Source organism: Podarcis erhardii, assembly GCF_964252035.2.
Source record: "Podarcis erhardii genome assembly, chromosome: W".
NCBI lineage: Eukaryota > Metazoa > Chordata > Lepidosauria > Squamata > Lacertidae > Podarcis > Podarcis erhardii.
In genome coordinates this window covers 21660676-21686522 of record NC_138506.1, presented here as the reverse complement: position 1 = coordinate 21686522, position 25847 = coordinate 21660676, and the positions used below count along the sequence as shown (strand labels likewise).

Here is a 25847-nt window from a genome sequence, read left to right as displayed (position 1 = left end):
AAAGCAGTATTTAATGTCTGGACAAAATACAAAGACTTATTGGAAAACAAAACTCCGAGGTGGCTTTCACCTCTGGAAGCTAAGGCCCGAAAAAGACCCAATATAGAGGCCAAATGGCCAAAATATTGGGAAATATTAGAAAAAGATGGAGACAATTGGAAATTGCAGAGTTTGGAGAAAATGAAGGATAAAGTGCGAGACTGGTTACATTACGCTCAGATTAAAGAAGTCTTCAAAAATGATAAAAAGTTAGGGTACCAGGTGGAGAAATCGAAGTTGGAAACAGAATTGTTAGAACCAAAGACTAAGGTATTATCAAGAATGTATAACCTGCTGTTAAAATGGAATACACAAGACGAAATGGTTAAATCGGTTATGATAAAGTGGGCTCAGGACATTGGGCATAATATTATGTTTGAGGACTGGGAAAGGTTGTGGACCACTGGGTTGAACTTCACTGCATGTAATGCTTTGAAGGAAAATGTAATGAAAATGATATATAGATGGTACATGACCCCAGTTAAACTTGCCAAAATATACCATTTGTCTGATAATAAATGTTGGAAATGTAAAGAATATGAAGGAACATTCTTTCACCTCTGGTGGACCTGCCCTAAAGTGAAGGCCTTCTGGGAAATGATATATAATGAGTTGAAAAAGGTATTTAAGTATACCTTCACTAAGAAACCAGAGGCCTTCCTTCTGGGTATTGTCGGCCAGAAGGTGTTAAAGAAGGACCAAAAATTTTTTATGTATGCAACAACGGCAGCAAGGATACTCATCGCTAAGAGTTGGAAAACTCAAGATCTACCCACACTGGAAGAGTGGCAGATGCAGCTGATGGACTATATGCAACTGGCCGAGATGACTGGCAGAATCCGAGACCTGGGAGAAGAGAGGGTTGAAGAAGACTGGAAGAAATTTAAGATTTATTTACAAAAATATTGTAATTTGGCTGAATGTTAAGAAGGATGCTAGATCACAAATAATTGTCCACCACTGAATTAGATCTGAATTTGACGATAAGTGAGACTAAGGAAAATATAAATCTTTTGGAGAACTGCTAGATTTTACTTAAATGAGCGGATATAAGATTGTAAACAAGATGGTAATTTGCTTGGAAATTTTTTTTTTTAACGATGTAAGTGGGAGCGGGAGACGTGAGGGAGTCCAAAGAAGTGACGAAATTATGTTATGATATAAGTAATGTTGTTTATTATCTATGCATTTGTATTCAAAAAACTTTAATAAATATTTATATATTTAAAAAAAAAGTAATTCCCCCCTCTTCCCCTTGCAGAAGGGGGGCAGAAGTTTTGCCTGCAAAGTTTCAGAAGTCTTTTTCCGTTTAAGGCTTCGGTCTTTGCACACCGATTCCAAATTCTTTCAACAAAAGGGACCGACCTCGGTTTTTAAGTCCCTTTCTTTTCACTGATCCTTTTCAAATTAAAGCTTTGATCTTACTTACAGTTCTGAATTTTAAATCCTTTTAAAAGAAGGAATTGGCCACTCACGATCGCCAGTCTCGGAGCTTCGCGCAGTGAAGGAAGCAGTCGTTTCCGCTGTGCCACGTCTCCAACCCCGCTCGCTCTCAGGGCTCTTATGAGCTTATGAGCTCTTATGAGCAGGGGAGTCGCGAATAGGCATCCACCAGATCTCCAGGTCCTCAGAACGCCCAATTTGAGGTTTTTTGGGGGGACCACGACGCTCTCGTGGTCTCCCCCTGCTTCAAAGTGCTGGGGCTCTTTCAGCCGAAAGAGCTCCTGACTGCCATTACCGGGCGACCAACCGGAAGTCAGTAATTTTTACTGTTTTTGGTTTGTATTGTTTTACTGTTGTTGTTTTTTTTTTAAGGTTTTATTTTGTTCTTAAGGGGAGGGGTTAGGGCTGCCTGGGAGTGGGTCCCAGCCAACAAAATGGCTGGGGCAGGTTCCACAGGGGGGGATGCACTGGGAGAACCAATCTCAGTGATCACGGGTAGGAGGAGGAGTTACGCTAAGACCAGACCATGTCATTACAGAGGAGGCAGGTTTAGTCGTTGTTTGAAGACTATCCCTGCCTCCAGGTCTGGTCCTGACAGGTCGGATACTGGAATCAGCAAGGGATACCCACATGACCTGAAGGTGCTGCTGTGCAACGCCAGGTCAATGATGAATAAGACCACTGCCATCCATGACTTGATCATGGATGGAGGACTTGACCTGGCATGTGTAACAGAGACTTGGTTGGATGTAGCAGATGGGCCTGTCCTTGCCGCTGCTTGTCCACCAGGTTTCTCTTACACACAGCAACCCAGGCCTTGTGGGCGGGGAGGGGGGATTGCAATGATTTTTTGCAAGTCATTAGTTTGCACCAGGAGTCCTATTGGGAAGATCCAGTTCTGAGTGCATGTTCTGGAAGTTGGGCAATAGGGGCAGTACAGGATTTCTTTTTGGTGTACCGACCTCCCCACTGCACCAAGGATTCCCTGGCCAAGCTGATTCAGGTCGTTGCGGATGTTCTCGTGGAGACACCTAGTTTGGTTGTCCTAGGGGATTTTAACATTCATGCCGACACGGCCTTACAAGGGGCCGCTCGGGACTTCGTGGAAAGCATGGCCTCCATGGGGTTGTCCCTGAATAAGTCTGGCCCAACCCACAGCCGCGGACATGCCTTGGACCTGGTTTTCACCTCTATGGATGTTGGTGATCTGACACTAAGTAAAAGTGAAACGAAGGAAGTGCCATGGTCAGATCACTTCCTGGTGCAACTGGACTTCTCCGCGACCCTTCCCCTCTGCAGGGAGGTGGGATCCATTCGGATGGTCTGCCCCCGCCACTTAATGGATCCAAATGGTTTCCAGAGAGTGGTAGGGGATGCTTTATCCCATGTTGATGGCCTTTCAGCTGATTCCCTGGTGGTCCGCTGGAATGTGGAGTTAACCAGGGCTATTGACTGTTTGGCTCCGAAGCGCCCTCTCCGAGTGCATGGAGTCCGGACAGCCCTGTGGTTTTCCACAGATCTGAGGGCAATGAAACAATTGCTGAGACGGCTAGAGTGCCGGTGGTGCATAACTCATTCTGAAGCTGACCGGACACGGGTTAGAGCTCAATGTTGAGCCTACCAAGTGGCGGTAGCGATGGTGAAGAAAACTTTCTTCACCGCCTCTATTGCATCTGCAGAAAACAGCAGCAGGAGACTTTTTCAGGTGGTTCGCAATTTAGCCGAACCACCTGCTACATCGGGGCGCAGTACGGGCCCCATGATCTCCTGCAATGATTTTGCAAAGTTTTTTTGCAGATAAAGTTGCTCAGATTCGGGAAGAGGTAGACTCCACCGTGGGAGCAGTGCAGGGGCGGGAGAGTGCCAGAGTCCTGTCTAGTCAAGTTGTGTGGGATCAGTTCCAATCTGTTACCCCTGAGGATGTGGACAGGCTGCTTGGACGAGTGAAACCAACCACCTGTCTCCTTGATTATTGCCCATCCTGGCTGATAAAAGCTAGCTGGGAAGGACTGGGAGATGGGCTTCGCAGGTTGGGGAATGCTTCTCTCTGTGAGGGAGCCTTCCCAGACCCACTGAAAGAGGCGGTTATCAAACCACTTCTTAAAAAATCATCTTCAGATGCTGCCAGCATGGCCAACTATCGCCCAATCTCAAATCTTCCATTCTTGGACAAGGTGATTGAGCGAGTGGTTTCTGAACACCTCCAGGCATGCCTGGAAGAAGCGGACCATTTGGATCCCTTCCAGTTGGGATTCAGGCCTCATCATGGGACTGAAACTGCCTTGGTCGCACTAGTCGATGATCTCCAGTGGGCTAGGGACAAAGGTGAGAGCTGTTTCCTAGTTCTGCTGGATCTCTCAGCGGCTTTTGACACCATCGACCATAACATCCTTCTGGACCACCTAGAGGGGCTGGGAGCTGGGGGAACTGTTATACAGTGGTTCCTCTCCTTCCTCCTGGGCCGTGTTCAGAAAGTGGTGGTGGGGGATGAGTGTTCAGACCCCTGGGCTCTCACTTGTGGGGTGCCTCAGGGTTCTGTCCTCTCCCCCATGCTTTTTAATATCTATTTGAAGCCGCTGGGAGAGATCATCAGGGGGTTTCTGCTGGGTGTTCATCAGTATGTGGATGATACCCAGCTCTACCTCTCTTTCAAATCGGAACCAGTGAAGGCGGTGAAGGTCCTGTGTGAGTGTCTGGAGGTGGTTGGAGGATGGATGGTGGCTAACAGATTGAGGTTGAATCCTGACAAGACAGAAATACTGTTTTTTGGGGACAGGAGGCGGGCGGGTGTGGAGGACTCCCTGGTCCTGAATGGGGTAACTGTGCCCCTGAAGGACCAGGTGTGCAGCCTGGGAGTCATTCTGGACTCACAGCTGTCCAAGGAGGTGCAGGTCAATTCTGTGTCCAGGGCAGCTGTTTATCAGCTCCATCTGGTACGTAGGCTGAGACCCTACCTGCCCGCGGACTGTATCGCCAGAGTGGTGCATGATCTAGTTATCTCTCGCTTGGACTACTGCAATGCGCTCTATGTGGGGCTACCTTTGAAGGTGACCCGGAAACTACAACTAATCCAGAATGCGGAGGCGGCGCGAACGGTAATGGCTGCCCTCTTCTAACTAGGAGAGGGAAGCTCCGCTGAAACGGGTCGTCCGCTACGGCAAAGCGGAGACCCACATCGGAAAACCGCAGGCGGCAGAAGCCTGTGGTCTTGGGACCCGGCGGGCGCCAGGAGCTGCCCCCAAAACGTTGAAGGAACCCCGTAAGGGACTCCGGATCGCGGAGGGGGTAGCGGCGCTGAGGGTCGTTCCGCAATCAACAGAGCGAAGCCGCGTAGCTGTTGCCGGTGAGCGCTGACCTTTCTTCCTGGAATTTGTGTTTCGGAAAGCAACAACCCGTGAGTAATAAGGACTTTAAAAAAATCTAAAGACTTAAAAGTTACGGAATTTGGCTGAAAGCGGAGTGACGAAAAAAAAGGAAGTCCGTCTTCCGCTGCTACTGAACTTCAAAGCAAAGAGCAGGAGGAGTGGAGGCAGAGAGTGAACTTTTAACCTAATGGATCTGAGCACCCATTGAACCTCTTTTGAAGCAGAATAGGACTGTAAGCATTGGATTTTATGTTTTTGATTTGGACTGTGATATCCTCTTCTATTGGAATTACAATTTAAGTAAGAAACCCAGGTGCTGGAACTGCCTGAGTAACTGTAGCAGTCAGTCTGCAGATCTGGATACTTTGAATATAAATTTGGAAACAATCTGAGGGGGTCTGGATTTGTTACTTTGAGGCACCATTTGGAATATCAGCAAGCACTGTTTGAGACATTGTGTTCTTTTAATACCAACTCTGCTAAAATCTATTATTTGAAGGTTCCTGGACATTAATTCTGATTTTATGAACTTTACTGGAATTGATCTCTTCCCGAAAGACATTTTAAGCCCCCCCTAGAGGTTTTGGAATTTACAGCAGTGGCATTGTTTTACTTTCTCTTTCCCGGCCTCCTGTTTGACTGTTACCATCTGGGCCGTCTCTTTCTCATGGGAATAACTCAGCTTGACCTTGACTTTTAGATAACTTTGGAATGAGTGGTGCAAGAAAAAAGGAGCCTAAAGAAAAGGAACCTAGAGTAAGAACTAGACAAACAACCTTAGCCTCAGCCTTACAGTCACGTAGATCGTCTGTGCCTATTTTGCTTTCTGAGGAAGAAGTTGTTTCCCTGCCACGGGCAGGGGAAGGAGAAACTGAGGAACTACAATTGGAAGATATGGCCTCAGGAACAACTGTTTCTATTTTAGAGAAAATCTATGAAAAATTGGAATCCTTGGACAAGAGAGTGGAATCTTTGAATAAAAAAGCTGATGAGCAAACATTTAAAATCGACCAAAACACAGAATGTTTAAATAGACTAACTGGACAAGTGGCACAGAATGCACAAGCAATTGGAGAATTGAAGGAGGCTACAGGTGAAAATCGGAAACTGGCAGAGGATACCAGCCAAAGACTTGGAAAGTTAGAAAAAGAGGTGAGACCACTCAGTAAACAAGTAGGTGAACACCAGACCTACCTTTCTATGATTGAATTGCGGAACAGGGAGACTAACTTAAGGATAAGGTCGGTACCAGAAGTGGAAGAAGACAACCTAGCTGAGTTTTTGACTAAAATATTTTCCAAGTTCTGGAACTTAGAGGAAAAAGACTTTAAAATCGTATCAGCTTTCAGGCTTGGAAGACTTATAAAGAAAGACAAACCCAGAGACTGTTTGATAACATTGAGATCAAAGGAGGAAAGGGACAAGATCTTGGGCCTGCACTACGGAAAGTCACTGGACATCTTGGACAAAAGAATTGAAATTTACAAGGACATCCCTAAACAACTCTTGGATCTTAGATCTGAGTATTTGGAACTAACAAGACTGTTGAGGAGCAACTCAATCATCTTCAGGTGGGACTTTCCTCAAGGATTATCTTTTACTTTTAGAGGGAAGAAGATTAAAATTAGAACATTGGAAGATAGAGATAAATTTCTGAACGTGTACGGAGAGGACCTTCAAAAAGGACTCGGATTACCCTCGGGGCCTGGAGCACCAGAGGCACCGGCACCCTTGGATTCTGAAGACCCAGTGAACAAGGTACCACCCCCAGAAAAATAACCAGATTTATTCAGGATGTCTCTGCAACTTTTGAGTTGGAATATAAATGGCTGTAACATTCCGGAAAAAAGGAGGAAAATTTTTCATATATTAAAAAAGGAACAATTGGACATTATTTGCTTACAAGAAACACATGTGACTAGGCTCCATAGAAAAGTGTTAATAAACAAAAGACTTGGTCAGGAATTTATATCTTCAGATACAGTAAAGAAGAGAGGCGTGGTGATATATGCAAAAGAGAGTCTGTCACCTAAATTTTTATTCAAAGATGAACATGGAAGAATTTTGGCAATCGAAATACAACATCAAGGAGAGAAGATTTTGTTATTAGGAATTTATGCACCAAATGAAGGGAAATCAGAATTTTATAAGAAGTTGCACGAGACTATGCTGGAGTATCTGGACTATGACAACATCATTATGATGGGAGATATGAATGGGGTCGTATCAACTAACATGGATAAGTCACAAAGCCAAAATGTTACCAAAGATGGCAGACTACCAAAGACCTTTTTTGAAATGGCTGACAATATGGACTGGATTGACATCTGGAGAACGAAGAACCCCTTGGGAAAAGAAGGAACATTCTTCTCTGAAGCCCAGCTGACCTGGACAAGAATCGACCAAATATGGATAACTAGAGGTCTGGCACCTAAGGTCAGGAAAGTGGAAATCTGCCCAAAGACCTGCTCCGACCATAATGCACTGAAAATGGACATGACATTATTACCAACCGGTTCCTTTAGATGGAAGATGAATGACAATTTGTTTAGAGATCAGGAGATCATTAAGAAGGCCCAAAAAGTTCTGAAGGATTACTTTGAGATTAACATGAACACTACGGTGGAAAAAAGAATCATTTGGGATGCAAGCAAAGCCGTGATGAGGGGGTTCTTGATACAACAGAATGCTGTAAAGAAAAGAACACAAAATGAGAGGAAAGATAAGATCTTGGAGAAAATTAAAGAGTTAGAGAAGAAGTTAAGATTAAATCCGAAGTCACAGCCGATTCTGAGAGAAATTAAACTCCATCAGGCACAATATTCTAAACTGATAAATCAGGAAATAGAGTGGAAGATTAAATTAATGAAACAAAAAACGTTTGAATCGGCAAACAAATGTGGGAAACTGCTGGCTTGGCAGTTGAAGAAGAGACAAAAGTTAAATATAGTCACAAACCTGGAAATTGAAGGAAGAAACATTCAGAACCCCGTGGAGATTAGAAAGTGTTTTCAGAAATATTTCAAAAAATTATACACTCAAGGGCCGCAGGATGAGGTTGAGATTAAACAATTTTTGGGGAAAAAAGGACTTAAAAAACTGTCACAAGAAAATAGATCACTCCTGAACAGTAAAATAACACGACAAGAGATCGAACAAGCCATTCAGAACATGAAATTGGGCAAATCTCCAGGGCCAGATGGCCTGACCTCCAAGTATTATAAGACATTAAGAGACTATTTGATACAACCATTGATGGAGGTCAGTAATGAAATTATGGAGGGAAAGAAGGCACCGGAATCGTGGAAAGAAGCTTTCATCACATTGATACCAAAATCAGAAACTGAAAAGACACAACTCAAGAACTATCGTCCCATCTCCCTTTTAAATGCGGATTACAAAATATTTGCTGACGTTTTGGCAAACAGACTCAAAAGAGTTTTAAATGAAGTAATACATAAAGATCAGGCAGGCTTTCTCCCAGGTAGACACATGTTTGCTAACACAAGGAACATTATTAACATTTTAGAACTTTTGCAAACAGACATAAATACAAAAGCAGTGTTAATTTTTATAGATGCGGAGAAGGCCTTTGATAATATCTCTTGGAAATTTATGAAGGGAAATTTAAAAGAAATGGGAGTGGGACGGGGTTTTGAGAATGGGATTGATGCAATATATTCAGAACAAAAGGCAAAACTGATAGTTAATAATGTGGTTACAGAAGAGTTTAAAATTGAAAAAGGAACACGACAAGGCTGCCCGATTTCCCCTCTGTTATTTATTTCGGTTCTGGAGGTGCTCTTGAATATGATCAGAGGGGACCGGTTGGTGCAAGGGATTCAGGTTGGAACGAAACAATATAAACTCAAAGCTTTTGCAGATGACCTAGTTTTGACTCTGCAGGAGCCAGAATCTAGTACGAAAAGAGTATTACAACTGATTCAAGATTTTGGTCGGGTGGCGGGATTTAAACTAAATAAACAGAAAACTAAGGTGTTGGGAAAAAACTTGACAGACACAGAGTCAGAACGGTTTCAGAGAGAAACAGAACTAACTGTGGTTAAAAAAGTAAAATACCTAGGGGTAAATATAACAGCAAAAAAATCTGAGTCTATTTAAGGATAACTATGAAAAATGTTGGTCTGAAATTAAGAGAGACTTGGACAGTTGGACAAAATTGAAGCTTTCTTTGTTAGGCCGAATTGCGGCTATTAAGATGAATGTATTGCCAAAGATGTTGTTTTTGTTTCAAACATTACAGATTGTGGACAAGACGGAGTGCTTCCGGAAGTGGCAGAAAGATATCTCTAAATTTGTCTGGCAGGGCAAAAAGCCCAGAATTAAGTTTAAGATATTAACTGATGCGAAAGAAAGAGGGGGCTTTGCCCTGCCAGACTTAAAGTTGTACTATGAAGCCGCAGCTTTCTGCTGGCTAAAAGACTGGCTACTTCTCGAAGACACTGATGTGTTGGACTTGGAAGGTTTTAACAATGCTTTTGGTTGGCATGCATACTTATGGTATGACAAAGTTAAGATCAATAAGGCCTTTAAGAACCATATTGTCAGGAAAGCAGTATTTAATGTCTGGACAAAATACAAAGACTTATTGGAAAACAAAACTCCGAGGTGGCTTTCCCCTCTGGAAGCTAAGGCCCGAAAAAGACCCAATATGGAGGCCAAATGGCCAAAATATTGGGAAATATTAGAAAAAGATGGAGACAATTGGAAATTGCAGAGTTTGGAGAAAATGAAGGATAAAGTGCGAGACTGGTTACATTACGCCCAGATTAAAGAAGTTTTTAAAAATGACAAAAAATTAGGGTTCCAGGTGGAGAAATCGAAGTTGGAAACAGAATTGTTAGAACCAAAGACTAAGGTATTATCAAGAATGTATAACTTGCTGTTAAAATGGAACACACAAGACGAAATGGTTAAATCGGTTATGATAAAGTGGGCACAGGACATTGGGCATAATATTATGTTTGAGGACTGGGAAAGGTTGTGGACCACTGGGTTGAACTTCACTGCATGTAATGCTTTGAAGGAAAATGTAATGAAAATGATATACAGATGGTACATGACCCCAGTTAAACTTGCCAAAATATACCATTCGTCTGATAACAAATGTTGGAAATGTAAAGGAAATGAAGGAACATTCTTTCACCTCTGGTGGACTTGCCCTAAAGTGAAGGCCTTCTGGGAAATGATATATAATGAGTTGAAAAAGGTATTTAAGTATACCTTCACTAAGAAACCAGAGGCCTTTCTCCTGGGTATTGTCGGCCAGAAGGTGTTAAAGAAGGACCGAACATTTTTTATGTATGCAACAACGGCAGCAAGGATACTCATCGCCAAGAACTGGAAAACTCAAGATCTACCCACACTGGAAGAGTGGCAGATACAGCTGATAGACTATATGCAACTGGCGGAGATGACTGGCAGAATCCGAGACCTGGGAGAAGAAAGGATTGAAGAAGATTGGAAGAAATTTAAGACTTATTTACAAAAATATTGTAATTTGGTTGAACGTTAAGAAGGATGCTTGATCATAAATAACTGGCCACCACTAAATTAGACTGGAATTTGATGATAAGTCAGATTAAGGAAAACATAAACCTTTTGGAGAATTGTTAGATTACATTTAAATGATTGGATATAAGATTGCAAACAAGTTGGTAATTTGCTTGAAAAACTTTTCAACGATGTAAGTGGGAGCAGAAAACGTGAGGAAGTCCAAAGAAGTTATGAAATTATGTTACGATATAACCAATGCTGTTTATTATCTGTGCATTTCTTTTATAAAAAAACCTTAATAAATATTTATAAAAAAAAAATAAAAACAGAGTGGCGACTGGGAGCAGCCGCCGAGACCATATATCACCGGTCTTGAAAGACCTACTACACTGGCTCCCAGTACATTTCTAAGCACAATTCAAAGTGTTGATGCTGACCTTTAAAGCCCTAAACGGCCTCGGTCCAGTATACCTGAAGGAGCGTCTCCACCTCCATCATTCTGCCCGGACACTGAGGTCCAGTGCCGAGGGCCTTCTTGCGGTTCCCTCGCTGCGAGAAGCCAAGTTACAGGGAACCAGGCAGAGGGCCTTCTCGGTAGTGGCACCCGCCCTGTGGAACGCCCTCCCATCAGATGTCAAAGAGGAAAAAAACTACCAAACTTTTAGAAGACACCTGAAAGCAGCCCTGTTTAGGGAAGCTTTTAATGTTTAATAGTTTATTTTATTTTAGTGTTTTGTTGGAAGCCGTCCAGAGTGGCTGGGGAAACCCAGCCAGATGTGTGAGGTATAAATAAATTATTATTATTATTATTATTATTATTATTATTATTATTATTACTACAGTATTTCTGTATTTCTCTGTAGAAATGCTATTAGGCCTGTTCTTCCAAGAATTTTGATGTAATAGACATATTTAACTGATGGCAGTACTTGCTGAAGCTGTGTTTGGGTTGCTATATGTCCTCTTTTTTTCAGGACATGTCCTCTTTTTCATGGGTAGAGTTGTCATAGTGATCCATAGTTAAACGTAGAAGTCAGCAAATGTGTCCTTTTTTGCTCTTCAAAATATGGCAACCCTAACATTATTGTAATTGGTAAAATGTGGTACTGAACTGTAAAATATATTAATGTTGACAATATACACAGTTCATTTTTTGGTTTGTAATCTTGAAGGGGGGAAAATGGTGACTAGACATTCCATTGTTACACCTGTAACCTAGGTTTAAGGAGCCATTTGGCGAATAGCTGACATATCTGAGTTTCTAACACTGCCAAGTCTTTCTTTCACCTTCGTGATAATTACCTGTGAAAACAATGATTCATCCTGCCAGTTGTTGAGAAAATAAACTTGAGGGAAGGTGGGCCAAATGCTCTTTGTCCTTTTTTTATTCTCCATTAAAAGGAGACATTTTTTGAATAAGATATCAAGCTCTCTGGCCAGGATTTTATTAGATGGAAAGCCATTGTTGGGTATTATGCCTTCTGACAGGTAGGCATTTGGCAAATAGTTTACATATTTGAGTTTCTAACATTGCCTGGGTCCTTAAATTATCGTTTACCCAACCCCTTTAATACACTTTTCCTGCTTCTGTCTTACATTCTAGGCAGGAATTTAACAGGTTACTTTTTTTCCATATGGAAACAGAATTATGGGAAAAGATTCACCATGACTGTACTTCATTGTGTTGTGCCACACACCCATTGGCAGCCGTTTTGTGACTACCACCTGTTAGCATATAGTTCCGTTCCACCTTAAAAGGGTACAGGCATGACTGTTGTGTGTCACATGCTTGTTTACTTCCAGCTCTTGCTGGGAACTTCTGTTTGTATATAGGTTTTGTGTTACTGCTTTTTTTTGCTGGTGACAAAGGGAAGCAGAATTTTTTTCCTTTGTTCCTGCTGCTGAATAAAATGCTGTAATATAGTGCTTACACATGGCTCTGTCCGCCTCTTCTGCTGTGAGAAGATTTATTCACTCTGCTGATAGAGCATGCATGGGTCTCTAAATGTGTCTGAGGCTCATGTTGCTGATTGGCGCTGTTCCAAGGGAGACCGGTGATCGTTCCGGCTGCTGGCCGGTGGCTGGAGCCAGCTGAGGCCCTGCCTGATGCCCCCGTCTCCCTGGCAGTATTCCAACACCACCCCCAGCACATTTTCAAAATTCAAAACGTGCCTCATGGTCTTAAAAAAGTTGGCAACCACAGGCTTAGTTTTCTCATGCACACTTGCATATATATATGTTGTTAAATATAATGTATTAATAAATCACGGCCCCAGGATATGGCAAGAAGACACAGGAGGCCACCACCTTGCTAAACCTAAGCAGGTCTGAGCTTGGTCAGTGCCTGGAAAGAAGCCCTCTTGGGTGGCATACGAAAGATGAAGAAGTTAAGTCGGTAATGATACAATGGGCCAGGGATTTTGGTCATAATATACAATTTGAAGATTGGGAAAAATTATGAAAAGATAACTTAAAATTCACTGCATGTACGGTGTTAAAGGAAAATGTGATGAAAATGTTCTATAGATGGTATATAACACCAGTAAAATTGGCAAAAATGTTTAAGACGTCTAATAAGTGTTGGAAATGTAAAGAAAAAGAGGGAACGTTTTAGGGATTACAGGAAAAGAGATAAGAAGAAAAGACTGTAAACTCTTTCAATATGCTGCTACAGCTGCAAGGATTCTACTGGCCCAGAAATGGAAACAAGAGGAAATACCAACGATAGAAGATTGGAGATTGAAACTGACGGACTATGCAGAATTGGACAAGCTAACTGGGAAAATCAGATATCTTAAAGACCAAAAATTCATCGAAGACTGGGGAAAATTTGTAGAATATCTGAAAAATATATGTGATGTGCAAACAACGTTAGTGGGATTTAAAGAAGCATTGTGAAATTTAAGAGGTATTGTCAAAACAATAGATGAGGGAGGGAAGACTAAAGACAATACTAAAGGAGAAGGAATGCGTAACTAAGAGGTACAGATGGATGATTGTCAGAGAAGCTGAAGGAAGTTCGAAAAGAGAGAATTTGTTTGTTAAAAATTGGATAAAATTGTTTATTTGTGTTGTAAAACAATAAAAAATTATTATAAAAAAAGGAAAGAAGCCCTCTTGGGAACCACATAGGTTCAATGACAGACCAAAAAAAGGGATATAAATGTAGCAAAGTAAATTTAGACAGTGAAGTGTGACAGAAAACTTCCAATTTCTCGGGTTCATTAGTAACAATAAATGGAAATGAATTGCAAATGAATATAAAGCAAGCTTGCCATGAGGTTTTTAAACTCTGAGAAACTGTGCTTGAGGTTGGCTCAGAAACTACTAGTGCAAAATTGAGTGGTGCAACTGCTTACTGGGGCAGTACAGCACCACCATGTTACGTTGCTGCTGGAAGAACTGCACCGGCTGCTAATTAGTTACTGAGTTAAGTTCAAGGTGCTGGTACTGTGGAGTATGGTGGTTAAAGGGTTAAACTCCAGTGGTGTCCTGTATCTGGGAGGAGCTTCTACGGAAGCTGCGTCAGGGTTCTTTGTCTGTGAGTTACTTTTGGTTTTAAGCTGAGAGACGGTGAGACACAGAGCGTGTGCTTCGGCACTGAGAACGTCTCCAAGTTCGGACGGATTTATGGATTGATTTATTGCTTGTAAATAAACGCTATTAAGAGAGAAGAACAGCTTGTGGACTCGTCCTCACTCTTTCTCACATGGAGGCACCGTTGCAACTCTGCTAACTGCTTTAGGTAGCTCCTGATTGAAGCCTGCGCTGGGAAATACAGCAGAAGTTTTGCTCAGAGGGAGTGTACAGGACAAGCAGTAATGCATAGGTACTGGTGTGCAAAGTCCTATGCTGCTTAGGACAATAAAATATAAAAGACTGTCTCACCTCTTATACACACAACTGATCATTGTGCTCTGCAGGAAAGGGCTGCCTGCAGGTCGCATTTTATCAGGAAGTCCACTTTGTCTCTACAGTGTTTGAAACTGAGATAGAAAAGCTAGGAGACAAATCTCTCCTGGAACCTGGGTTACAGGTGCAAAAACAGAATGGCTTGTCACCATTCCCACCCCCCACCCCATGCAGCAGCACTTTCTATTTATTTTTTTTCAAAATGCATGAACTAATTCACAATTCATATCAGTGATGCATTGTTAATATCACATTTTTAATTGTTGTTGTTTAGTCATTTAGTCGTGTCCGACTCTTCGTGACCCCATGGACCAGAGCACGCCAGGCACTTCTGTCTTCCACTGCCTCCCGCAGTTTGGTCAAACTCATGTTTGTAGCTTCGAGAACACTATCCAACCATCTCGTCCTCTGTCGTCCCCTTCTCCTTGTGCCCTCCATCTTTCCCAACATCAAGGTCTTTTCCAGGGAGTCTTCTCTTCTTATGAGGTGGCCAAAGTATTGGAGCCTCAGCTTCACGATCTGTCCTTCCAGTGAGCACTCAGGGCTGATTTCCTTCAGAATAGCTAGGTTTGATCTTCTTGCAGTCCATGGGACTCTCAAGAGTCTCCTCCAGCACCATAATTTAAAAGCATCAATTCTTTGGCGATCAGCCTTCTTTATGGTCCAGCTCTCACTTCCATACATCACTACTGGGAAAACCATAGCTTTTACTATACGGACCTTTGTTGGCAAGGTGATGTCTCTGCTTTTTAAGATGCTGTCTAGGTTTGTCATTGCTTTTCTCCCAAGAAGCAGGCGTCTTTTAATTTCGCAACTGCTGTCACCATCTGCAGTGATCATGGAGCCCAAGAAAGTAAAATCTCTCACTGCCTCCAATTCTTCCCCTTCTATTTGCGAGGAGGTGATGGAACCAGTGGCCACGATCTTCATTTTTTTGATGTTGAGTTTCAGACCATATTTTGCGCTCTCCTTTTTCACCCTCAATAAAAGGTTCTTTAATTCCTCCTCACTTTCTGCCATCAAGGTTGTGTCATCTGCATATCTGAGGTTGTTGATATTTCTTCCGGCAATCTTAATTACGGCTAGGGATTCATCCAGCCCAGCCTTTTGCATGATGAATTCTGCATATAAGTTAAATAACCAGGGAGACAATATACAGCCTTGTCGTACTCCTTTCCCAATTTTGAACCAATCAGTTGTTCCATATCCAGTTCTAACTGTAGCTTCTTGTCCCACATAAAGATTTCTCAGGAGACAGATGAGGTGATCAGGCACTCCCATTTCTTTAAGAACTTGCCATAGTTTGCTGTGGTCAACACAGTCAAAGGCTTTTGCATAGTCAATGAAGCAGAAGTAGATGTCTTTCTGGAACTCTTTAGCTTTCTCCATAATCCAGAGCATGTTTGCAATTTGGTCTCTGGTTCCTCTGCCTCTTCTAAATGCAGCTTGCACTTCTGGGAGTTCTCGGTCCACATACTGCTTGAGCCTTCCTTGTAGAATTTTAAGCATAACCTTGCTAACGTGTGAAATGAGTGCAATTGTACGGTAGTTGGAGCATTCTTTGGCACTGCCCTTCTTTGGGATTAGGATGTAGACTGATCTTCTCCAGTCCTCTGGCCACTGCTGAGTTTTCCAAACTTGCTGGCATATTCAGTGTAGCACCTTAACAGCATCATCTTTTAAAATTTTAAATATTTCAGCTGGAATACCATCACTTCCACTGGCCTTGTTATTTGCAGTGCTTTCTAAGGCCCATTTGACTTCACTCTCCAGGATGTATGGCTCAAGGTCAGCAACCACACTACCTGGCGTGTACGAGCCATCCATATCTTTCTGATATAATTCCTCTGTGTATTCTTGCCACCTCTTCTTGATGTCTTCTGCTTCTGTTAGGTCCTTACCACTTTTGTCCTTTATTATGGTAATCTTTGTATGAAATGTTCCTTTCATATCTCCAATTTTCTTGAACAAACCTCTGCTTCTTCCCATTCTGTTGTTTTCCTCTATTTCTTTGCATTGCTCGTTTAAGAAGGCCTTCTTGTCTCTCCTTGCTATTTTCTGGAAATCTGCAATCAATTTCCTGTATCTTTCACTATCTCCCTCGCATTTTGCTTGCCTCCTCTCCCCCGCTATTTGTAAGGCCTCGTTGGACAGCCACTTTGCTTTCTTGCATTTCCTTTTCATTGGGATGGTTTTCATTGCTGCCTTCTGTATAATGTTGCGAGCCTCCATCCATAGTTCTTCAGGCACTCTGTCCAGCAAATCTAAATCCTTAAACTTGTTCCTCACTTCCACTGTGTATTCATAAGGGATTTGATTTAGATTGTATCTTACTGGCCCAGTGATTTTTCCTACTTTCTTCAGTTTAAGCTTGAATTTTGCTATAAGAAGCTGATGATCTGAGCCACAGTCAGCTCCAGGTCTTGTTTTTGCTGACTGTATAGAGCTTCTCCATTTTTGGCTGCAGAGTATATAATCAATCTGATTTCGATGCTGCTCATCTGGTGATGTCCATGTGTAGAGTCGTCTCTTGTGTTGTTGGAAAAGCGTGTTTGTGATGACCAGCTTGTTCTCTTGACAGAACTCTATTAGCCTTTGCCTTTTTAATAGCAACTCTTTATTAGACACCACAAACATAAATGGGGGTCAGCCCCTGCAATAGCAGCCAAAACCATAAGTCATTTGAATAATTAATATTTACAAATGCCGGTGTGTGTAATGTGTTATGTAAAGACTCGCCTCCCTGAAAGAGAGGGGAGTGGTTGTGGGCGGGAGCCTGAACACCGCTCCTAGCAGGGGGCGTCGCCCCCTGCCTCCAGCTCACCTGGCTGACACTCACGCCCCCCCCCCAGTGGCCATCCAACCAGGTGCCATGGGGGGGGCGTGTCCAGCAGCCTTTATGCTGCAGTGCCAGCCTCTCTCCCCGGCCTCATTTCTCTTCGTCGTCCTGTGCTCTGCGGCGGAATCAGCTCACACCTGAGGTTGCATGGGTGCCACATGGACGGGATAATAACCCCAAACCTACGTCACACTACCTAAATGCCTTTAGATCGTTCATTGATGATTTTGAGCAGCATTTTTTTGAGCAATCCCTAACCCCATGCCCTCCGCTGCTACCCCTGATATGATACTAGATTCCCAGGTGGTTCCGGAGAGCCTGCCTTTCACCCAGGTTGATGACCTCCCAGGCACCTCTGCCGCCCTCTTCAACGATTCTCAGTTCTCAGGCGCAGGCCCAAGCTCTCTAGCAGTAACTGCGGCAGTGCAAACTGGGCCTCTGGCCCTCAGAATCTGCATTGGGTGTATTGACAGAATCTGTCAATAACCCTGTTGCGTCCAGTTCTTCCGGTTCTTTGCAGAATATGCAGCCCAGCAGCTGGAGGGGGAGCTTCAGACAGCTGAGGGGGGACAAACCATCAGGTAAAAGACGCACCAAGAAGAAGCACGTCTGTAAGAAGAGCAAGTAAAAAAGGGGCGACATGGATGAAGAGTCAGAACAGCCTGTGCGCTTTCTGGGGTGGCCGCCACCATTAGCTATGATAAAAGTCCGAAGGAAGGCTTCCAGGATCCCTCTAGCATGCTGGGATCAAATTGAAAATAGCACCTGGTCTGTGGCGGTCGTCCCGTATGTTGAGAAGAAGCCATTAGATTCTTATCGCACGGGTAAGCTGGACCTGAGAAGGGAGCCAAAGCGCAAGGTATGTTGGGAATTCAATAAGGGGTCATGCCAAAGGCAGTCTTGTAAGTATCTGGACGAGTGCGAGAGGTATGCAGGGGTACTCCCAGCCGTAGCATGTTACAAAGGGAAGCAGCCCTTTCGGGAAGGCGGGGTTCCAGTGCCAGAGAAGCCCCCGCAGCAGGGAACAGACGATAGGGACCCTCCGGGTCTAGCATTTTCCCTGATCCAGCTCCCTCCTCTCCGCATTCTTCGATCGAATTCTTCAATCGGGCACTAAGACTTATCCGGAATGTTGGTTACGAGGCACTCTTGGCAAAATGTGACGTAGAGTCAGCCTTCTGTCTATTGCCAGTTCATCCCAATGACTCTCATTTGCTGGGATTCAAATTTCAAGGGAAATATTACATTGTCAAGGCTATGCCGATGGGTTGTTCTGCAGCTGGCTCGGCCTTTGAGACATTTAGCACTTTTGGGACTGGGCCTTGCGCTACAGAACCAATTCACCTGGGGTGACACGTTACCTCGGTGACTTTCTACTCATTGGGAAGCCCAATACTGCGAATGTGCCTCCCTTCTGGAGGCCTTTTCGGCTTTGGCCCAGGAGCTGGGAGTTCCCTTCACAGCAGATAAGGCAGACCCTCAACGCACCTTACTTGCCTGGGTATAGAGCTTGACACAGCAGCTCAACCCGCCCGCCTGCCAGTGGGGAAAATAGTTGCCCTTAAGGAAACAATTCGTCAAACCCTTCCCAAAATAATAATAATAATAATAATAATAATAATAATAATAATAATAATAAAGTCGCTCTTAGACAGGTCCAGTCCTGGCTGGATCATTTCAACATCGCATGTAGAGTAGTTTCACCAGGCCGCCCATTTCGCTCCTGCTTAGCCAGGTGTCAGCGGGCCTCAAGCATCCGCACCATAGAGTAAGACTTCCCAAGTCGGTCAAGGCCGATTTTGATGATGGGGATCAGATTTCTGGAACACTACAACGGAGTCTCCCTATGGCTGGAAATCCTTAATTTGGCCTCTGATTTCCAGGTCCACTCCAATGCGCCTTCTGTGCCCTCCTAGCCAGGCCGTCAGTTGGTCTTAGACACCCGCACCACAGGGTCCGCCTCCCCAGGTTGGTCGAGGCAGATCCGGAGGCGTGGATGACTTTTCTGGAGAACTACAATGGGGTATCTCTATGGCAGGATGTCTTGAATCTGTCATCAGACTTCCAGGTCCAATCGGACGCGGCTGGGTCCTTAGGCTTTGGCTTGTACTTCAAGGGGCGCTGGTGTGCACAACAATGGCCGACAGCATGACAAGATCAGGCCATCACGCGGGAGCTCACCTTTCTTGAGTTCTTTCCAATAGCGGTGGCCGTTCACATCTGGACGGAAGATTTTCGAGATCACCTGCGTGTGCTTCAGGACCGACAACCTGGCGGTCGTGAACATTCTAGCCAGGCAGTCATCTCGGTCTGAGAGGGTCTCCTCCCTTCTGCGGGCGTTTGTCCTCCGATACCTCGCTTCCGGTCGCTTGCACCTGGAGCACAGCTGTTGCCCGAACCCTTTCCGGTGCACCTGTGGAACATTGGAGACGCAAAGTGATACAGGGAGTATTGGCGTCCGTGGCACCCTCCACTCTCAGGTCCTACAAGAAGGCCTGGTGTGATTTCCTTGGTTTCAGGTCTGGGTTATCTGGGCTCTCACATGACGTACCTCCTACCACTGACGATGTCTTGCAGTACCTTTCCCATCTCGATGATCTGGGACGCGCTCCTAAAACCTTAAAGATTCACGTAGCCGCCATCAGCTTCTTTTCAAAAGCTACATTTGCTCATGACCCGGGTAGCGACTTCTTGATCCTAGAGCCATTGAGGGTTGGGGCAGGTCACAACCTCACAGGGCCGAGGGCCGTAAGCCAATTTCTTACGGGTTGTTATCACAGATACGCATAAAACTCAGGTCAATTTGCTGGTCCAGGTTCGAAGCACGTCTCTTTCTGCAGCATACGCTATCGCCTTTTGGCGCGCTTAGAGTTGGTGAGGTGGTGTTTGAAGTTAGTGCACAAGGTTCAACACGCGGCCTCCTGTGCGAGGAAGTGCAGTTGTCCGATACTAACGTGACAGTGCGTATACGTCAGTCCAAGACTGATCAGGCTAGTAAGGGTGTCCTAGTTAAGCTCACGGCATCGGCACAGGTGGGCCCATGCCCGGTAAAGGACACTAGGTGGTACCTCTACCTCATATGCGACCTGCAGCTTTACCCTACTTATCTGCCTTTTCTTTTCTGTCTTTTACCCCCAGCTATGCTCAGGAGAAGCGTGTGGATTTGCGGCCACAGTATAGTTCATTAGGCCCGCGTACGAGCGGTGAGCTGCGGCCTTGCACACAATCTTGGCCTTCCACATGGTGTTCGAGTTTCCTGGTTTCCGAGAAGAGGCATGCGTTGGGAGGAGCTTATGCCATTGCTGTGGCCAAGTTCGGCCCTCCCGACATCCTTGTGATTCACTTGGGGGAGAATGATCTCGCTAACAGAAGGAGTGTGGACTTGTTGTGGAGCATAAAAAGAGACTTGAATGCATTTGCAGCCGTGTGTCCCAGAACAACGGTGTTCTGGTCCTCCTTCTTGAAAAGAACTGTTTGGCACGGTGCGCAAAGCTGTATGGCCATTGAAAGAACCAGGAAACTAGTAAATCGGGCGGTAGCCCGTTGGGTGCGCTTTATGTATGGCCGAGTCATTTATCATGACCGTATCCGGATCGGCGACCAAGCTTTGTACCGGAATGACGGTGTTCACCTATCGGATCTGGGGAACGACATTTGGTTAGCTAGTGTCAGCAGAAGCGTCTGGGATTGGTTGCAGCTTTGAAGGTATTGGCGGCGAGCCTTTAGCTCGGGTGGCCGTTAGGCATTGGAATAATGTGTTGTGGTGTGTCGAAGTGCTAGGTGTGGCCATCGCCTATGCCTTCAATTTCTATGGGTATTCCGTTAAAGGAATCTGGCGGTCGTGTATTCCGTCCGAAGCCTGCTTGGCGGGAGGCCATGGCACGACCCTCGGTGACATCAGGGGTGAGCCTATAGTTGGATTAGCATCAACAGGTGATGAACCCCTGGTGAATAAACCCACTTGTTTCGCGATCCAATGCCTAAGCCAATACCTTTTCATTGCTGTAATCAATAAAGTTGTGGCCTTTTCTAGCCCATTAACCTTATATCACGTGTCCCTGTGTCTTCATTTCACTTCGCGGGGTTCGGGTCCTCGAACCACAAAGACTCTCCTCCCTGAAAGAGAGGGGAGTGGTTGTGGGCGGGAGCCCGAACACCGCTCCTAGCAGGGGGCGTCGCCCCCTGCCTCCAGCTCACCTGGCTGGCACTCACGCCCCCCCCAGTGGCCGTCCAACCAGGTGCCATGGGGGGGGCGTGTCCAGCAGCCTTTATGCTGCAGTGCCAGCCTCTCTCCCCGGCCTCATTTCTCTTCGTCGTCCTGTGCGAGTCACCCACCCTCCACTCCCTTTGAGTTAGGGCTTAGGTCATTGGCCTTGCTATGGACCTTAGGTTGGTCGCCCCGGTTGCCCGGGGGGCCTGGTAGGAGTTTTTCCATTTGGCATTAGGCTTTTTGGTTTTTTTCGCCTACCTCGTAGCAATCGTCACAACTTTTTGTGGTATTGGTGGGTAGATTAGGCATTGGAATAATGTGTTGTGGTGTGTCGAAGTGCTAGGTGTGGCCATCGCCTATGCCTTCAATTTCTAGGGGTATTCCGTTAAAGGAATCTGGCGGTTGTGTATTCCGTCCGAAGCCTGCTTGGCGGGAGGCCATGGCACGACCCTCGGTGACATCAGGGGTGAGCCTATAGTTGGATTAGCATCAACAGGTGATGAACCCCTGGTGAATACACCCACTTGTTTCGCGATCCAATGCCTAAGCCCCAATACCTTTTCATTGCTGTAATCAATAAAGTTGTGGCCTTTTCTAGCCCATTAACCTTATATCACGTGTCCCTGTGTCTTCATTTCACTTCGCGGGGTTCGGGTCCTCGAACCACAAAGTACTGTGTTAGATTTGAACTAACATGTTTGGGGTGGGAAGGAGAGGCAAAGCAGCACATGGAAGGCAGCAGCCAGTGATCTAGCAGCAATCTCATAGAATCTTATGTTATAAGAATTTTAAGGTCATATATATATATATATATATATATATATATATATATATAGTATATATATATATATATATATATATGTTGATCTGGTTATCAGATCAAGTTCCCAACACCTTAAGTACCCACCACCTAAAGAACAATAAAACTATCACTGCATATCCTTGCCAAGGATGGGCTGTGGGAACACCTGGCCTCAGGAAACCCATCAATGGATGTTCATTGTTCCCCTCGAGGGAGGGGTGCTGTGTACTTGACTGTATATCCCAAGGATTATGGAGGAGGGTGGTATTTAAGTTGAGTACGTGACCTCTCCCTTAGAGGATTATGGCGGAAGACGATGTCCAAGTCCGCCTTTCTTTTTGAAGCAAAATGTCATTGAAATGGGGGAGAGATGCCCTCGCCCTCGCATGAAGTCTTGGGTTTGCAGTTTTGGGAGAGTGAAGACTGTCTGCGGTGCTGGGGAGTGAGCAGGCTGGCAAGGCCCCCTGGATTTGGAGGTCCTAGGCTTCAGCCTACTTAGCCTATACATAAATCCTGCCCTGGTTAGAGGTAGTCTAGTCGCACTGTTAGCCAGGAAGGCCAACAGCTGAACCAGCCTAGCATATCAGGCCAGACGAACGGTGTTGTGTCACAGTACCTACTGTGGGTTATTTATTGTGTTTCCCAGGAAAGTCGGATTTAAAGTCCCGACTGCAGTATAAAAGTAAGGCTAGCACTAAAAATCAAAATCTTAAGATCCAAATCCAAAGAGATGAACTCTATGGCTATATGGAAGGCAATGTGTCTGCAAGCATTGGAGTTAGTATCTAGAGATTTTCACCATTTGACAGAATTTAAAAACAAAACTTCAAATATGCTAAAATCCAACAAAAATCTATGCACATACAAATTCATAATCAGGATAAATACCTGTAAGCCCTAACCATTTTTCCTGTAGCATAAGGGGGCAGAAAGTCTGCTGATGGTAAAAGGCTAAAATGATGGGGGGCGGGAATTGAAATTGAAATCTTATGGGCCTTGGCCATTTTCCTGTACATAAGTGGGGGGGTGGGGAGAGAATTTAGTCTGCTCGTGGCTGAAATGACTAAGAATATATTTGAAATTTATGAATTCTGACTCTCTGGCCATTTAACTCATACATAAGAGAGTGGTTGATTGTTCCCCTAATGACACAAAATAATAACTCATATTTTTTAATAGAGGTCTGTACCCCAATCTCCTGTACATAAAGGTCTGTTTAATACAAGAAACATGATCCATTAACGCTGAGGCTTTAGTAAAGATTTAGTTTGACCAAATTTGTATTACTGGCTTTGGTGAAAACCTTACTGGGTTTCTGGTTTTGTTTTTTTCTGTGTGTGTTTTTTTTAAAAAAATCTAACCCTATTTTTAAATCTACTCCTTAACCCTTCCCTTCCATTTTTCAAATGGTAATTTATCCAAGAGGTGCAACACTTTAAATGGTATAATATTTAAGGCCATACTACCCTGAACACACCCAATCTCGTCTGATCTTCAAAGCTAAGCAGGTCTGGCCTGATTAGTACTTGGATGGGAGACTGCCTGGGAATACCGGGTGCTGTAGTACGATATGGATGCAACGCAGCTGCAAACTGCTAGCTTGAAAACATCACATGATGGGAATGTTGGGACTGTCCGTGGGAAACAGTGGGACAGTCAGTTCACAGGGCAATGCACCGGAATTTGCTCAGAGTGTAATTTGAGACCTTCCTCTTGCATATGTACAGGAAGTACAGGAAGTCTTTGTCACTTGATTGCTGGAGTTTGAAGAGTACAGACACGTTTTCTGTAATGCTGAAGAGACAGAAATAAAAGCATGTAAGTACGTTTCTGTCTATCTCCTTTCCCTGCCGGGGGAGCAGGAGGGAGTGGGTGTGCTCTTCCCACGCTGGGAAGAATCGCCTATCGAGACCTAGCCTGGATCTTGCTGGGGAATGCAGCCAGGGAGGTCAACCGGAGACCAAGCCGGGTGCCTGGGAGAGTTGCCAGTTTCTCCCTATATAGGCTTGATTTCCAACAATCTCATCTGATCTTCAAAGCTAAACAGGTCTGGCCTGATTAGTACTTGGATGGGAGACCGCCTGGGAATACCGGGTGCTGCAGGCTCCCAGATTCAAATGGAAAATGGATCAGCAGAACATGGAGCAAATACGCTCCTTCAGATATCTGGGAATCCTTTTCACTGAGACACTATCATGGAAGGGGGCACATTGAGGCTACGAAACTCAAAGCGCAGAAAGCTTGTGGGGCATTAATGAAATTCTATTTTACGGTGGGTGGTCAGCTATTGGAACCTGCGTTGAAAATCTTTGCCAGTAAAGTGGTCTCCCAGATGCTTCATGGAGCATATGGGGCAAGGACCCAAATGCCAACAAAGCCTTAGAAATAGTGCAGAATAAATTCCTCAGGAAAGCGCTTTCACTCTCCAACGGGACTCCAGCTGTTCTTCTCCATGTTGAAACTGGCGTGACAACAATACAGGCTAGAATTGATTACCTGTGCTTAAATTATGTGAAAAGACTTATTACAAGATTTTCAGGTGACTATGAAGATGGACAAGAGGCACTTAAGAGATTGTCTCTTTAGGTCTGATGCAGAAAGGGATCTAACCATGATGGCTTCTACCAAGAGTTTGCCATGGTTCCCACTTATTAAAACAGAGCATACCCGGGTTAGTTACCTGTCAAAGCTCCCACTTGCTGTACTTAGAATCGCTTTCACAGAATTACGATTCCAATCCATGCCCTTGGCAGTGTTGGATGGACGCTACGGCAAAGTACATTACAAAGAGAGACTTTGTGTGGGCAACCCTGTGTGGAGGACCTGTGCCACTATTTATTGCAGTGCCTGTTATATATATACCCAAGAGACTGATTCATAAAACCCCTGTTTCCGAATGAAACTCACTTGAATAGGGACTTCCGCGTAGTCTTTGCTCACGGTCAGATGTGTCTCTCCCACTTTGCCAAGGTTGGGAGGTACGCGTTCGTTAGCGGAGCTAGAAGGGGGAGCTAAGGCTAAGCTGACCCCGAAGCCTTGGAAGGAGATTCCAGGGTGATATGGCGTTGCTGCAGCACGAAGAAGAGGACCCCCAGACCATTTTCAAGCTCCTAAAAGCTGAGCAAGAAGGGGGAGAAGGGGGAGAACTTCTTCGGTGCTAGTTCCTGCAACGCTCCGCTGACGAGAAGCTCGAGCCCGTGGGTATGTCTATGGCTACACTTCTAACAAACTGAAGCAAACCTAAACGATTAGCCTAATTTACTTACTGAATTTGCTAATTTACGATTAAAACAAAGCGTTTGATCTTAAAACAAAGTGTTTGAACCTAAATGGCTTTTTGCAACTGACCAAGATTTACCTACAAGCTATACGAGACTGGTTTTTTTTCAAAAAAGACGTCTATTCCATTAATACCTAAGACGTTTTAGCCATCTTTTCCTGCTGGAGTCATGATCAAAAAGATTACCTGTGGCTTCATTAGTGTTGCGACAGAAATAAACCAAGAAGTCATGAAGAAGAAATAATAAAAAAGACCCTTCCCAAGTGGTGAAATATATAAAGGGGTTTCCAGACTCTTCAGTATAAAATTAACTGTTGTTCACAAGTTAGTTTTCAACTGTCTGTTCACGCTGGCAAAAGGAACATAAGAGGCCAGAGACTCCCAGAGAACGGTGGTGATTGAGAGAGTGATTGATTACAAAGTTATAAAACTGTCACAAG

The 25847-nt window shown here is 44.5% G+C and overlaps 2 long non-coding RNA genes across 2 annotated transcripts in view; one reads left to right on the top strand and one right to left on the bottom strand.

Annotated features, from left to right (window-relative positions):
• The window catches only part of LOC309333268, a 617943-nt gene that overhangs the window by 481890 nt on the left and 110206 nt on the right, over window positions 1–25847 (bottom strand). The window lies entirely within an intron of this gene.
• Window positions 18582–25847, top strand: part of LOC309333258 — a 572758-nt gene continuing 565492 nt past the window's right edge. Inside the window, exon 1 of the long non-coding RNA XR_014152422.1 lies at window positions 18582–19453. This is a non-coding gene — a long non-coding RNA (uncharacterized lncRNA). The remainder of the gene's footprint in view (window positions 19454–25847) is intronic.